The following is a 14884-nucleotide window of genomic DNA, read 5'->3' as shown; positions in this document are numbered from 1 at the left end:
ACAACAAAATATGTTGCCTTCATTTCATTCCCTTTCAGTCCATCAGTGTTTATAGTCGAACCAGAATCACCAAATTTCAGTTTCCTCCAGTAAAAAAGCAGTAAAAACAAAAATCAGAAAGGATTAGACACCAGCAAAAAAAAAAAAAAAAAAAGTAGTTTAAAGACCCACTCTGATGGTATTTCATGAATGATGTGCCAGATGGAAGATTTTCAACTAAGGCAAAAACTTGGAAAACTCCCACCTCTTCTGGCTGAATGACTGTGAGCAACTGTAAGTTCCACCCCACCAACACGAAAGGCAGTAAGATGCAGTTCATAAATTACACTCTGCGGCTGCCATTAGGCATGAGTTGCCAACTTGTAATTTTGTAGAGATAAGGCCAAAGCCATGGGCAACATCAGCCTATCCTGAACTTTCAGTGTCTCCAAAAGTGTCTGGGCTTGCTTCTCTCTCCCTCACCATGCAGTAGGCTTTGTCTTTTGCTTCAGATCACACTAACATGCACAACACGTTTTTTAATGCCCTGTGCACTGAGTTATGACAGGACAGCATTTAGGTGTTCCTAGAGGCACAGGAAAGCTGTAATGCCTGGCCCCTTGTAGGGAAGCACAGCCCAGAGCAACACCAACCACATTCCAAGCTCCAGAGCTCCACTTTGCACACAGCAGCCTGAAGTTTGTGAGCAATGCATCATAGTCACACCAGTTCATGTGACTGCAAGACAGATTTTCACCTATTTTGCAAAGTAAGTCAAAAGATCTAGCAGTCTTTAACACATTAGTAAAGTCTGACCAAATCTAAAACCTTTTTTTTTCCTTTTGAATATTTGGTGACTCACCACTTGATTAAAGACCTAGTCCTTGATGTAGGATTTCAGGCAAGACAACTGTTTTGCTCCAACCTGCTTTCATAGACAAATATAGTTCACACAGATATTCACTAACTGATGCAATGACTTGACTTTAATGCAATTAAAAGGTCCGCCAATGTTTCCCTGTTGCCTGCCCCCATATTATTTGTCTTTGCATTTTCCCTTTCTGGCTTTTCTACACACACACAAACACAAGCCTTGTCTGGACCCCTCCCAAGCGATTCTGTGTCCATTGGAAGGTGGAGATCCCTGCTTCCACAGAAACAACTGTCTGGGCCAAAGTTTCATAAGGTTTCTCCACCTCAGAGGCTGCAGCCTTCTCTGCCCTGTGGTGTCACACTCCTGTGTGCCCACACAGGTTCTGCAGGAGAGGGATTTGCTTGTTGATGACTTTGGCAGAGTCCTGAATCCTGTCCCACTGCATAATATGATAAATAGGCTGTGCACTGAGAGGGTCGGTGAAGCCCACAGAAGGAGAAATGAATCCTCTGCCCCAGACAGCGCAACAGCTGCTGGGTTTCTCCTTCGGTTACCACTGCTGAGGGTCCAGAGCTCCCACTTCCATACAGTGCCTGCTGCCCCACCCCACAGGAGCAGAGAACTGTAACTAAAACCAGCAGTCCTTTACCCCCAGATACCTCTCCATTCTGCAGTGCCAGGTATAAAGTTAAAACTCTGTGTACCTGGTTACATCCTCCCCATTAGAGCTACCCTTGCAGCGGTCCTGGCTAACACATTAAGCTTTCTTGATGTCCCTGCAATTGCCGTTTTGCACTCTTAGAGTCCTCGAGCTGATGGCAGTGGTGCTGGGGAGAGACAGCATTAGCAAACATGGCAAAGCCCCATAAACACAGACCGTTCCCCTGGGATTCAGAGGGAGCATGGATAAACAGCAAATCTCATGGAGAAACAGCAAATCCCAGGGGTATATGAGGCACCATCCATCCTCTCTCTTATGGTGGCAAAGAGGACTCCTATGCTGAATTTTATTCCCCAAATAGGGAGGGAGCTGGTGTCAGGTGAGGATTTCAGGGTCTGGCTCATCAAATTCCACCAAAATGACCACCCTCGTAACCCAAAACAGCTGCTGTGTTTATAGTAAACATAAATGATAACTGGGTGGCCTTTGAAGCCACCATGTCCATTGCTGGTAATTATGGACAAGTGGATAAAGCAGTGATGATTCAGAGCATTCGCTTAATGTTCAAACATAATTATGGCTGTTATCAAATTTCTGCCCCTTCAGCAAAATGGGGGGATGGGGTCAACCCTTGGATACCACAGGCAGAAACAGCAAAGGAGGGTTTCTTCCCTGAGTAACTCACACTGGATAAAATTCCTGAGTACCACCTGGTGCAGCGGACGCCTTCACTCCAGCAGAGGCAGGTGATGATGGAAGGCCCCTTGGGCACAGCAGCCAAATGGATTCAACACCAGGGCCTCCCACAGAGCTATCCCAGCCCCTGTCCCTTGGGTCCAGGAGACAGGTTAGTTCAAACACCAAATACGCATCTTGGAATGTCACTTCTTGAGTGAGGGGAGAGGGCAGTGGCAGCATTACTAATTGCAAGGAGGTATCGCTCATTTGTTTCGGAAAGCTTTACCCCCCACAGTGCCAACTGCATCCCAACCCACATCGGCTACTTTGTGAGGGATGCTCTCCTCTCTTCTCCCAAACTCTTCAACTTTATGGCCAAGGGAAATGCCTAGTTTGCAAAGGGTTTTTCTAAACACCAGAGCTGATGAAAAGGGAACCACATAAGGCCTTTAGGGATGGGAATCTGAAATGACCCATAGTGAGAATTATCAAACAAAATCCAACCAAGTATATCAGCGAGAAAGGCTGGAGGGATGGGGGATGAATTTTAGCTTTTCAAACCTGGCAACCTAATGCTAGGATCCACGTTTATTCCCTAAATAAAGCCATAGGATTACAGGCCATCCAAAAATTCTTCAGAAGCTGGCAGGAGCTGCAAGTGCAGACTATCAAAATCACATCATAACTATGTGGTTGCCTTACTCTACTTGCTGGTATAAGTACATCTACTCTGCACTTCAACAGGGTGAAAAGCACCATACACAGACACTCAGGTATTCCAAAGGATTAGCTTTTTACCCTCCTTGGAGGGAGATAACTTAAGATTGGAAAGAGAAGTGAAGTGGGGTCCCTAAGTGTATTGCCTGGCCCAGAGCGCTTGGAGCAACATCCTGCACAGACACAGCTTGTTGGTGACCAGTTCTTCCGTGTGAGATCAGACAACACAATGCAGAGTTACGGGGTGGATCATCAGCCATTTTCTAACTTGCAGGAGTCCCTGGCACAGACTCACACCCCGAGCAGCACGCACTCCTTGCTCCATCTGAGGGGATGCAGCTCTTGCGGTTTGGAGGGATGAGGTAGCTGCTCTCTTGGGAGATGGTCCCTGAGGTCAGGGCTGGAGCACAGCGCTGGAGCAGCACTGGGAATGTGCTTAAAGCTCTCTGTTCAGTGGATAAATAGAGGGCTGAAATCTCTGGGACGGTTAATCTGTCACCTTTCCCCACCAGCAAAGTAATTTTTTTAATGTGTTTTTAAAAGGAAAATAAATACAAAGAGAAAATACCAGAGATGATAAATAGGTCCCCTTCTATTCCCTTCATCTTTGGACAATACCACCCAGGTATCTAGCAGGGACAAAACATAAAAAGGTTTCACTGCCTTGCAAGCCCTGAGGTCTATTTGGATTGAGAGAAGCCCTACAAATCTCTGTGTATCCCATATTTACTCTACTCTTCCTGCAGCTATGAAAGGGTGCAATGAAGTGGCCCTGCTGGGCTTTCATGAAATTCTAGATTGCATGAACAGTGCTGCTCAAGTAGAAAGCCGATTTAAGACCATGCTAAGCTGTTCCAAAAAAATCCTGAGTTTCCATCTTGCCACCTCAATTTTCCTATTAAGAAGCTGGAAGAAGACGTCACACAATTTGAATCCATCCTGTGCAAAGTCTGCAGCTGTTAAAAAAGCAAACTGTTTTCCAGAGGGTGCCTGTGTTCAATGCAGAACAGAGTGCTGCCTGCTGCACTGGGCACTGCATCAGCCTAGGACCTGTGGGACCCAGAGGCTGGCCCATCTCTGACCTGCTGCGTGACCTTAACCACGTTACTTCACCTCTTTGTGCCTCTGCTCCCTCCACACTACTTCATCTGGCCTCCGCATTTACCCTCTCAGCTCTGTCTGCTAGAGCCTAGTATACATGACAGGAAGAGGCTGATACCTCTCATCATAATATTAACATTTGCGAGCCAGTTTTTGCACAACTCTTCACAATGGAGTGAGGGCTTGTCTTTCCACAGCAGAAAGTGAAAACTGGTAAGAACAGGTATGGACGTTGCCATCACCCCGTGAGCACAGACTGCATTTCACATAAATCCTGCTTATTGTTGTCATCTGTCTCTAAGCATTACTGCTTCCACCTCAGACAAGGTCATTTCCTCAAACCCAGTGCCTCTACAGCCAGGTGCTGTTGGCCCCTTAGATGAGAGAGGCTTTATGAAGAGTATTGCCATGAGGAAAACTTCCCGAGTTCCTCTCATTCTATTTCTCTTCCTAGAAATTGTAAGTGAAGTAAAGCAAGCATTGACAACGTTGGCAGGAGAGGAATATGCTCCAGAGTTCTGCTGGAGTGAAGAGTCCTGGTGACACTGGTTGTCTTTGGAGCACAGACCATCTCAGCTGGATTGTCTACTCACTTTTGAACACTGCTGCCTTTAACCAGGCCAGAGCACAAGGCAAACACCGCTTCAGCCCCAGCATCGGTACCTCTGTATGTGCGCCGTCTCCCCAACGAACAGAGCCCAATGTTTACTTGAGGCTTGAGCCAATTACTGCTGAAGCACCAACAAGAGCTGGACCAGCATGAGACATGCAAATCCATGCAGGAGCAGAGAGTTCACGTGACTGCATAAAGGCCCATGTGGTGCTCCTCTGAGCACAGCTGTAATCATCTCTAGCCCAATATTTACCTTCCTGAAGAGAGTAGCGACCAGCCACTCAAAAGCACCTGGCTGCCGCACAAAGCCCTGGGTGAGCTGCTTCCTCTCTGTTTTGTTGTGGAAAAGGAAGGTCGGCAGCTAATCATTTTTCCTCTCTGGCTGTATCACACAAGTAATCAAACAGTTGTTGAAAGTTGGAAAGGGAGGTGTTGGGGCAGGAGGGGGGAAAAGATTGTGTATTAACCTAAGAGATAAGCTTTGCCCAGCCACAGCTCAGCCTGCTTTGCAGGCAGGATGACTGGCACGTGGGGTTTGTTCTTCGCAGTTCACCTGCTGCTGGCTTTCAGCACTTTTTATTCAGTTATTTTGTTTATCTTCGAGGCCTATTGTCATCACCTCCAAGCCACCAGGGCAGGCTTCAGGTGCGGAGCGGCTCACGAGGTGCTCAAGGTAGAGCCATCGCAGAGACCAACACCTCGCCAGGAAGGGGTGCCCGCTCCCTGCTCCCGGCTGTGAAAATTGCTTCCTTTGCTGATAGAGATAAAACCAGGCAAACACTGCTCAACCAGGCTGTTGAGCTTGTCTTTCTCCACGAATTGCGTGCAGCATTCAAAGCAGTATAAATAGACCTAATTTCCAGTAATGAAGCTAGAGTAGACACCAGCAGGTCGGAATACCGCTTGATGATGGGTGCTGTTGTGGGGTTATTGGATGAATGGAGGTGTTAAGCATGGCCATTGTTTTCAACTGAGTTTCAAAAGAACTGCTTCCCATCTTTTAAGCTCCTGTTGTCAGATGTAAAAATCCTGCCCAATCGAGCCAAATGCATTTTCTTGGGGTTTTTGGACCACTGTCCCCACTGCACACACAACACAGGCTCAGTGCACAGGGAAGGCATCCTGCCTAGCTCCATACTGCATGTTTGCTGCAGAATCGGGGCGGGGCGGGGGGCATAAATGAGCATCTGTGGATGTGCCAGGTTTTTACAGAAATGCCAAAGTGGAAAAAAAACATAGAAAGGACTGTCTACCACTTGCTTGTGTGTCCTTAAGAAGGCTTTAACTAAAATATAAAGCATCATCTTTTAGTGTGAATACAGCATCTGCTTCCCTGATACTTACTCCCAGCGTACTGGCAGAGCACAACCACAGCCCCCTCATTTATTCTGCTAGGCAAAATAAGCCAGATTTTGTATACAAGACAAAATACATTTTCCTAATAATTTTAGGAGGCCTTCCCTGTACCTCCTTTCATTTGACTCTACCTCTTCTAGGTGTGGGTGAACCAATACTGAACACAGTATTGAAGATGGGATTTCCCAGGTCTCCCAAATGGCACTGACACTTCCCTAGCTCTGCTGGGAATTGTTTCCTAGATGTATACAGGAACAGTTACCCATCTCATGGTGACACTGCACTGGGGGTTTTCACACCTTGAGTGAATCAGACTGCGACCAGCTTTGTGACTGCTCCAGCAGCTCAGCTCAGGAGACAGCTGCATGGACAGGGTGGGTCATACCAGGAGAGGTCATCTCATAACCAGTGAAGAGAGGCAGCTGGTAAGAGAGATAACCAAGTTTTCAATGCTCCAGCTCTGACCCATATCCTTCATGGTATCTCCATCACCTTTAGAGCACTTTTCCCCTCTGCCTTAGGCACTTTTCCCTTTCTGCTCTTGGATGCAGCCCAGGAGTGGCTGGCTCTCAGGCTTTCTGTTCAGATGCCCAACTCTGCAGCCAGCCTAGACCACAGCTGCTCAGCCGTGCTGCTCGGGGATAGCCGTGCAGCTGCCAACCCCCAGAGCCAGCCTCCAAGAGCCCTGCCCTGGATTTTACTGGGATTTACTGCACTGAAATGCAGACAATTTGGTTGCCTTTAGGATTAGTCCCTTCATCTGTACACACGGCAGTGCATGCTGTCTGAGTCTGCTTTCCCTGCACATGGTGCTCAGTCCTTCAGTTACCTCCACTAGGACTTCTGCCCGCAGGACACACACAATTTTAATTCCTTCTATCAGCAGTCACTGCAGCTTTGCAGTTTCCAGATGCTACTGGTGCAAAACCATTAGCAATTTTATCAGAGGCAACCTAACTTGAATTAATTTGTACTGATTAAGAAAGATCCCAGGTCTTCCAATAAAGAGTAGCATTACTGCACTACTGGTTTTTTTTTTAGTGTTCTTTGAACTAAAGAGTAATCTTTTCATTAGAAGCGTTCAAGGTTTCCATTGTAAATGGTAAATAGCAAGGCTGGAGCAAGGTAGGCTGAGGAAAGGCTGCCTGGGAAGGGGCACTGCAGCCCTCAGTCTCCATGGTGGCCACCAAAGTCTCCCCAGGGAGCGCAGCTGCACTGCAGGGTAGCATCCCACAAAAATAACAGACAAACATGCATGCTTCACGAGCCACCGGGCACTATATTTCTTTTAATGAGAACCATCCATTATTCTTCCATCCTCCTCTCTGTGTCACATTAGTGAGACATTTTAAAAGCAAGTCAGGGGACAGGTTTATTTACTCCCAGCTGCACGGCACGGCACCCAGCTTCATTGGTATTGGTTACAAGTGACCTCGGGTCTTCCATTATGGGCTCATGTCTGCAGCCCTCTGACCTCCGGAAGCGCTTAAGGAAGAGCTGCAGTAAATCAGAGCAGCACTTAACTGCAGAGGAAGAAAGTCCCTCCTTATCAATCTGCCAGGGGGAGAGGAAGGACTGCCTAGTCTGCTGAGGGGTAATGTGCTCTTGGCTACTTGCAAAACCCCACAGACAGAAACAGCCTTTGTATCTGGACTTTGCCACCAAGGGCCATCAGAATGAAGCTGAGGCAATAAACACTTCTACTTCAGCCCAGGCTGGCCGGGTACATCACAGCCACTCACTTCACAAGACAGGTCCTGTGCATGCAGGTTGACCTCAGTAGTCAACCAGTGCAAACATGGGCACATAAAATACAGCTCAGATCATACCAGCACACATTCCTCCGCTTTTAAGTTAAATGTCACTAGTGCCAGCCTCACTGCACCAGCCTGAAGAGAACTGCACAAGCTGCTGGACTCACAGCAGGGTCTGAGGGCTTCTTGAAGCCACAGTTACATGCGGTTTTCAGGATGCCACCTGAAAAGCAAGCAGTTCTTGTGGTGGTGAGAATGGCCAAACGTAATGACTATCCTAGATAGAAAGTCCCTTTGGAGAATCAAGTCTGCACATCACGTAACCCAGGCTGGGTCAGCTGCTAGTCCACTGTCCACTGTGGAGGTGTCCATGCAGCTCACTGCTCAGCACAAACTTTTACTGCTCTCACCTGAAGGTTACCTGATCTCACACACCAACTGTATCTCAAAGTGAAGGCTGCATTTCAGGAGCCTGCATGAAAATCTATAATCAATTCTTACCACTCAGCTTCTTACCAGAGGATATGAACAGTCTGTGCAGTCTGTGTAAATTAGTCATTGTGGAGTCAACCTGAGGATGCTATTAAACACCCTGTGTGCCAGAGCATGTGGGATTATAGGAGGAAGCAATAACATAACCACAAAGCACCACACTTGCAAATCATCTTAACCACAAGCAGTTCTCCGCATGAGGCTGGAAACAAGAACATTTGCCACATCCTCTGTGCCGACAAGCAGAGCCCCAGAAGAGGGCACAGAGCAGGGAAAGCGTGTTATCGAGCAGAGATCCTGTTGCTGCATGTCCTGCAAACAGCAGGGGATTTCAAAACTAGCAACAACGAGCTCTCACAGAAGCCCAAAGAGCACTGGGATGGGACTAGGCACTTCTCTGCTCTAGACAGGCAAAAAAGGGGAGAGGATGGAGAACTGCCAATGCGAACTTCTGCTGTCCTAGAAGCAAATGACAAAGCAGCTGATCAGCCTGACCAGCTCTGGAGAAAGCTTGAAGATCCAACTCCCCATCTACATCCTTCCTCCCGGCAGCAAGAACACCACTAAAACATAAAAAGCAAGGGAAGAAAAGGGAACACAAGGATTTTTAATGTAATCACATAAGTCATGTGCCTAAACGTTTTCTGCTTTGTCATCTACATGTACATGCATACATAGATCACTTCGTATGTGTTTTTTTACTTCTGACCATCTCCAGAACAAACAGTGCAATTTTACTCTCCCATAACTGTTCCTTGGCTCCTTCTACGCATTCCAGTACGGCAGCATCACAGATTCACAACAGAAAGGACTTAATGGATCAGCCGACCCAGTTTACTTCCAGACTAGCACTATTCTTTATCATATGAAGACTAACTTTTTTGGGAAAGAGGGGGTGTAACATCCAGAGAAAGGAGAGGTACTGTCCTTCAGGATTTAGGCAATACTACCAGAAAGAACACTTTTTTTTTCTGGCAGAGCTCAAGTTCAAGCCACACAAGAATCAGGGCCATGGGTGCAGAGTGACTTCCTGATAACAATTTGCTAGGTCACCCAGAGAGGCACTTTGTGGCTTATGTGCTTTGGGAATTTTGTATTCCATTGCAAAAGGAAGTTTGCAGTGAGAAGGTTTTTGTTCAGCTGCAGTTAAAGACAGGCCCAGACCAAAGCGTCATAATTACAGAATCCCAAATCTTAGAAATGTCCATGGATGTATTCACACTTCATAATTCAGACCCAACTTTCCACTGCAGAAAGTTAAATAATTGTTTCTTTAATATGCAAATAATAAGCTCAATCAACCTCACAAACACAGAGACTGCAGAAAGAGCGGCATATTTCTATGTGTGCAATGCAGAAAAGATTTTTTAAAAGAATCAGCAGCATCCACTGTAAGCCCTGTCAGTCTGGATTTCCCTGCCAGCCTGAACACAGCAGATGAGAGACACAATTTCTTCACATCTCTGTTTAACTGCTTGTTTGCTGTTTACTTGATGTTTCAGAAGTACCAAGTCACAAGATCCAGTCCTGTCAATTCTGTCACTTCTCATTTGACAAGTGTCCCTCTTCCACACTGTGATAACGTCTTTGAAACTCACTTGGCATTTCAATTTCCTTCCTGCTTCTCTCAACAACTACACAAATGATGTCAACACATCCAGAACAATGGCCTATCATCAGCTGATAAGCACACAGTGCCTGTGTCCACAGAGCGATTCCCAAAAAAACCTTGCATTTATTAAAAAATTTATAGAATCAATAATTCTTATGGAAACAAGGGAGCCAGGATTTGCTACTCTGTTCTTTTGTGTTGTAGGTCCTGGATGTTCCTGGGATCAAGAGTTAGAAACGATGCAGGCAGATCTTGCAAAACAGAGAACTAAGCTACGTAGACTTGCGTTTTCTCAAAGAGAAAACTGAGCTGTCCCACAGCTGCATCTCAGTTGTCACAGTCACCAGGGGTTTCACCTTCTGCTATGCCTGATGGCAGGAGCAGGAGCACAGCCCAGCTCACCACACCAAACACACATACATATTATGTGACATTTACACACCAAGCCAGAATTTCATATGCACATACGATACCACATCTATGCATAATGATAGCTTCTCTCAGTCCTATAAGACCCTGCAAACCTATCACAGGATAAATCACAGCAAAATATCATGTTCTTAAGAGGTTTCTTGTTCTTCAGTTTCTTTATCTTCCTCAGTGCTAAAGTGAATTCAAACATTTTAACAAAAAACTGAACAGCTAAATAAAGCACAAGCCCAGTTTATTTTTTGTAGCAGAGACATTTAATAACAGTTTCATGCTACAGCAGCTCAAAATCCTAGGACTGCCCATTAAGACACTACCTTGAAAAATATAAAAATTGTGATGAATCTGTACCCAAAGAGAGGATCACTGAGGCAATGAAGTCACGGCTCGCTGCCTTTGGCAGTGGAGATACCCTTGCCTCTCACTGCTTCATCCTGTTCCAGGGACACTTTTACAGCACTCTGTAAGCACTGGTTGAAGTCTCTTCCTTTTTTATCTTTTTTAAAACAAGCAGTTTTCTTTCATAAGAAGACCCATCCATCAGCTGTTTAACAGCAAAATATGGACAGTTAATGTGGGCACTTCAAACACCAGGGGCATGTCAGCTCCTGCTAGAATTTTAAAAGTCACTAAAATAGAAGTAAATACCATTCAAGTGTGCAAAGTGGCCTTTCTATAAATACGAATAGGCTGAACTTGAAAGCTTTGAAAACTTGATAGTGCCAGTGAAATCCTGCTACTGTGAAGACAACCAGACATTACTTCTTCTCATACTAAATCATTTTAAAACCTGTCTGCTGACTGCTTTTACAGTTACTGTAAAGTGAGAAAATGTCCAAATTCACACAAATTCACACAGAGAATCTTACTGCAATTAGTCTGCTTCATAATGGAAAACAGATGAAAGTAGAAATTAAATCAAAACCTTGCCATATATCTAAGGTGTTTTCATGCCACGCGTCCGAAGAAGTTTTCCCAAAACCAACAACATTAAATGAAAATCTCAAGTATTTCAACCAGACCCAACAAATGCAGATTAAGCTTAAATTTAAACGGGAAGTGAAAAGATTTTTCCTTCTCCTCACCTGCCAAGTCTTCAAAGTTCAGGGCTCTGTGTTTCTCTTTCAACACTTAGCAGCAGAAACACCTAGGGTTGAGTGGAGAGATTTCCTCCTCACACTAGCATTATTCATTATTTCTGAAGTGTCGACAAATGTCTTCAACACTATACAATGCATACAAACAGAAAGTCTCTGCCCCAATGAATTTACAATCCGAGGCTGTAATCTTCGTTCTGCTTTGGTATATCACCACAAATTTCAACAGGGCACCATACGAGCCCAATCCAGCATCCACCAGCAGTTTTCCACTGCTTTTAATAACAGCTGGACCAGCCCCAGTCAGACTAAGTTATAGGATTAGCTATTGCAGGAGAAAGCAGAGTTCTTGGCATGCCTGCAAACAGCAAAAACCTGATTCTCAACAGTTTTGGTTTAAATTAAGAGTATATTTGAATGTTTTCACACATAATACATTTTAAGAACTTAAAAAGCTCCCTTTCACTGTAGCTTTCAATCACAGCAGCGCTACAGATGAACCACCAGTAGGCAATTTCTGAACCAAGGCAGACTGGCAACTATGGTAACAGCTCCAGCTGGTGGAAGTTGGTGAAAGTTTTGTTTTGTTTTATTGAATTTTGTGCTAAGCTTTCTGTCAGGACATTTCACACACTGGAAGTGTGTATTTTCTCTGACTTCCTGCAAATAAGTTAAGAAATTTATTCCAAATGCAAATTACTGCAATTACTGCATATCCAAAATTCTGCACTTTGTTGCCATCTGTGCCTTTTCCTCCCACTGCATCTTGGGGAAAAGAGAGCACAGTCACACTGTTCTGTGTGCTTACACACAAAAAAAGGCACAGACACCTACTAACACACAAAAGGTCATAAAAGGATAACACCAACTGGAGAGAATGCCCTTCTGCTTCATACCCTACCTGAGGCACGAGTCTTTGTCAACATTCGTATGTAAGCCCGACTTGATTTTAAGTCTGGCAATAATTAATTATTGCAGCTCATGCAGCATTTAGATCCTCAAGTGAAACAGATTCCAACTAAAAGCAAAATGGACATTACTGCTATGACTGGGGAAAGAAGCATCTTAAGACCACAAAGTGTCCTAGTTACTACTGATTGATAACATGCCAGACCCCAGCATCCCACATCCAAATGCCACAGCTTACAACCGACTGGCCTCGACACTCTGTAAACCAGACGATGTTCAGGCAAAGACAATGTGAAATGACTTGAGAAAACTTCACAGTTCACAGAGCATCTTCAAAGTCATATACCCCCAGTTTTCTCACACAAAGACCTCTCCAGCCTACCTGGTGCTGTCTTCGGGTAGGAAGGGACCAGAAAATGCTTTCCTGCTCATTGTATTTTGATGATCTGCCTTCTCTTCCAGACAGGACATGGCTGTTAACTGCTGTTAACATCCAGGCAAGAAGCTCCTCCTGTCCTCCAGCATAGAAGTGCTACTTGCAGTTATCTCTGCTTATAAGAAGTATTTTTCAGATTTGCTCAGACGATTCCTCCTCCTTCCAAGTTGAAAAAGTCCAAGGACGTTCCATCCTCTTCCTCAGTCACTTCATTCAGTCACTGACCCACTCTGGAAAGCAAAAATTGAGATCATGAGACTTCTGTGCAACTACAGCCAAACAGTTTACCAGAAAATGTCAAAGTATACCACAAAAATTTGCTATGGCAACTTCTATGTTCAGCCTAAGCAAACTGCTCCCTGATTCTTTTTAATGGCAAATGACTAAAATAAAAAGTCTTTCATTATTTTATTAGGTTGATGTTTTCAAAAGTGCCAATACAAACTTAGGCAGCGACAGCTTTAATTATACAGTATCCAGACAGCTTACCTGGAAAGGCTGCTTGGGTATTTAACAGGGTAACTACTTGTCTACAGTGTTTCAAAACATTTACAGAGTAACATTTACATTTCCCCAACAAAGTTTTTAGCTCTTATTGAAGTTTTAGCTTGTTCTTAACTTCCTTGTTTTGAAAAGCAGAATCTCAGTTGTCTCCCCTCCTGTAGCATCACGCCACTGATTCCACACTCCATGCAGAGCTGACAGGACCAGACACAATTCTCAGCTGTATTCAATGTATAATTCAAGATATTCTCTTTCCATCCTGAAACTCTTTACTGTGGAACCACTCTGGGATACAAGCCCAGTACTGGACTGGTTATTTGAATGAGAAAGGGGGTTTGTGCCACATCTTCAGATGGGAATAGAGTGTTCCAAGATGTATTAGATTTAGTTTACTGTGAAAACCTGATTGACTATGAAGGTCATATGCAATCTCAGTTTCTGAACGCTTGCAAAATTTTGGGTACTCAGACTCAGAGCACAAGTCCAAGTTCTATATAGAAGCTGCCTTCAGCTTGAAGAAAATGAGGACTCCTGGGGAACCAAAGACAAGTTGACTTTCTTTATACACTCTGAAAGTCTTTGGAGAAGTGAGATTTACATAGCCTACACTTCTCATCATCTAGTAATAACCTCCTCTCACTCCCTGATTCCCTTTAGCTGTCTCCTTCTACCTCCCACTCACCCATTTCCCATAAAGGTTGCTTCCAGACACAATTGATTTGAAAACTCAGATTATTCTGTTAAAAATGCTGACTTTGGACTTGGGACTCCAAGCCAGATTGGAACAATCCCCGCAGGTCCTTTTTTCAGCTAATTTATAGCAATTTTTGTTGAGACAAGGAGTTATGGTCTGTAAAAGGCTTGCTGTCAGCCTCTCATAAAAACCCAGCACCCTGTCAGAGAAGGGACAGAGTCTGGGAAGACAGTTTCAGCAGCGATCAGTTGGTTTCCAGATGGGTGGCCTTCTACACACTGTCCAATCCCATGGGTCCAATAAAACAGCCCTGATTTTGCACTTTAAGAAAACAAAGATACAAACCCTCCTCTACTCTCAGTTAGGGTTTTATAAACATGCTCCCAGTCTCTGTGTCAAATTTATTAAGAAGAAATTCATTCTGCCGTCTCTCCCCTTCTCTCTCTTTGCATGCATGTGGCAGCCCCTTTTGCTCCAGTTTCTCACTCTTACATGGCGTGAGGAAACTTGCATCATGATTTACATCCTTATGGGTTGTTTTCCCATCAGAAATAAAGAAGGGGGCAAAGAAGTCAGAAAGTTGAGGGATTGGCCTCTGAGGTATAAAACCACCCACATGAGGCAATGTTTGTTCTCAGTCTGGCATAAATTCTCCTCTTGTTCTTTTCTCTCCATCTTAACAAACCAAAAGAGTACGTGATTAAAGATGTATAAGCTTGGTCAGCAACACTGGTAGTCAGAAAACAGTGTACTCCTGTCTAAGCGAGGATCCTGCTTCTGAAGCAGCACAGCAGCAGAAACAAAGTGCTATTGCTCAGAAGTCCTGGTTCTCAGCACAGAAAGCAACCTTACCCTGTACCTACAAACGTTGACTTAGGTTCCCTTCTAAGTAGCTAAATGTCTGTTGGCCTCTAGACAACTATTTAATCCGTGATTATGTCTTTCTGTCTATATTAATAGTGACATGTGTGATTGCCT

This window comes from Phaenicophaeus curvirostris, chromosome 17 (assembly GCF_032191515.1).
Source record: "Phaenicophaeus curvirostris isolate KB17595 chromosome 17, BPBGC_Pcur_1.0, whole genome shotgun sequence".
NCBI classification, from domain to species: Eukaryota; Metazoa; Chordata; class Aves; order Cuculiformes; family Cuculidae; genus Phaenicophaeus; species Phaenicophaeus curvirostris.
Note: the sequence above shows the minus strand (reverse complement) of the source record.